General features: G+C 42.4%; 1 protein-coding gene across 9 annotated transcripts in view; it reads left to right on the top strand.

Moving 5' to 3' along the window:
* Positions 1-2210, top strand: part of RALGPS1 (Ral GEF with PH domain and SH3 binding motif 1) — a 240208-nt gene that overhangs the window by 46340 nt on the left and 191658 nt on the right. The gene's annotated exons all lie outside the window — the stretch shown is intronic.

Here is a 2210-nt window from a genome sequence, read left to right as displayed (position 1 = left end):
CACCTGGTTCTTGCCCCACCCCAAGCCTTCACCACCCTACTGTCTGTGTCCATAGGTAAGATCTTTGGATAATCTCTTCCCACACTCCCTCCTCCCTTCCCTTTCAGATTCGTCAGTCTGTTTCATAATTTCATGCCTCTGTTTCTGTTTAATTCACCAGTTTAGTTTGTTCATTAGATTTCTTGCTCGTTTATTTTGATTTTTAAATTTGATTGTTGTTAGATATGTATTTGTTGCCATTTTATTGTTCATATTTTTATCTCTTCTTTTTATTCAATAATACCCGTCAACATTTCATATAATACTGGTTTGGTGGTGATGTACTCCTTTAGCTTTTTTTTTTTTTTGAAACTCTATCTTCTAAATGAGAGCTTTGCTAGGTAATCTTGGTTGTAGGTCCTTATTATTCATCACTTTGAATATTTCTTGTTACTTCCTTCTGGCCTGCATAGTTTCTGTTGAGAAATCAACTGACAGTCTTATGGGTGCTCCCTTGTAGGTAACTAACTGCCTTTCTCTTGCTACTTTTAAGATTCTCTCTTTGTCTTTAGCCCTTGGCATTTTAATTATGATGTGGTCCTCTTTGGGTTCCTCTTGTTTGGGACTCTCTGTGCTTCCTGGACTTGTAAGTCAATTTCTTTCACCAGGGAGGGGAAGTTTTCTGTCATTATTTCTTCAAATAGGTTTTCAATTATCTTGCTATCTCTCTTCTTTTGGCACACCCATAATGCGAATGTTGGTATGCTTGAAGTTGTCTCAGAGGTTCCTTACAGTATCTTCATATTTTTGGATTCTTTTTTCTTTTTGTTCTTCTGGTTGGGTGTTTTTTCTTCCTCTTATTTCAAATTGTTGATTTGATTCTCAGAATCCTCTACTGTTGAATCCCTGTATATTATTCTTTATTTCAGTCAGTGTATGCTTAATTTCTGACTGGCCCTTTTCCATTTTTGGAGAGGTTTCTAGAAGATTCTTGAGTAACCTTATAACTGTGATTTTGAACTTTATATCCAGTAGTTTGCTTTCACTCATTTCTTTCATTTGTGACATGTCTCTTTGTCTCTGCATTTTGGCTGCTTCCCTGTATTTGTTTCTATGTATTGGATAGAGCTGTTATGTCTCCTTGAGTTTGTAGAGTGGCCTTGTGTAGTAGGTGTCTTATAGGGCCCAGTGGCTCAGCCTCCCCAGTCACCTGAGCTGGGAGCTCTAGGTGCACCCCTTTGTGGGCTGTGAGCACAGTCTTGTTGTAGTTGAGACTTGATTGCTGTTGGTGTCACTGGGAAGAATTGACCTCCAGGCCACTTGGCTGTGAGGACCAGCTGCGACTACAGTGGAAGAGCTGCTATGCAGGAGACACCCCTATGGAGCAAGACCTGCTTCAGTGGGGCTTTGGTGCTCACTGAGTCTGCCCCTCGAGTGTGTTGCTTATGAATGTGTAGAGTTATAATCTGGTATGGTCTGACACTGACCACTGGGTACACTGGCTCTTGGTTCTCCAGGGAGGTGCAAAGTCAGTTACTGCCTGGCGCCACCCAGCAGGAGCTACAGAGAGATATGCAGATTCCTCCTCTTTGTATCAGGTTTGGCAGTGCCCAGATGAGGCCCAGCTATGAAACAAGGCAGGCTGGTGCTGGTGCCAGGTCTTGGGCCTTTTATTGATAAGGGTGGGCGGTGCAGGAGGCAGCCAATCAATGATTCTCTCTCATCATTGATGTTTCTATCTCTCTCTCCCTTTCCCTTCCTCTCTGAAATCAATAAAAATATATTTTTTTTAAAAAAGGGAGAGAGTGAAAAATGCAATTCATGTGGAATTTTTCAGCCCACATAGCACAATCCAGACACTCATTACTGAAGAAGTAGGTGTGGACAGGGCACACTTTGCTTCTAGTAGCAGGTCAGCACTGGTTTTTGCCTGGGTATCACCTATCCCCGGTGCTGGCCACTGCCCAAGGGGCCTGTGGGAAGTCTAAGAGGCTAGAGGGAAAACAGGAATAACGAGGGAAAGGCCAGCACACACATGCGCAGACTAGCTGTGGTGTTTCCGGGCACGGGTGCTGGTCTTGTGTCTTAGGCACACAGACAGACACTAGGAATGGCTAATACTTGGATTGTGCATTGTACTCACCTATGTGCTTTTTGTTACTTCACAATTTATTTATTTATTTTTAAAATCTTTATTGTTGAGAATATTACAGATGTCCCTCTTTCTCCCC

This window comes from Myotis brandtii, unplaced genomic scaffold (genome assembly GCF_000412655.1).
Source record: "Myotis brandtii unplaced genomic scaffold, ASM41265v1 scaffold68, whole genome shotgun sequence".
NCBI lineage: Eukaryota > Metazoa > Chordata > Mammalia > Chiroptera > Vespertilionidae > Myotis > Myotis brandtii.
This window is presented reverse-complemented; position numbering and strand designations above follow the sequence as displayed.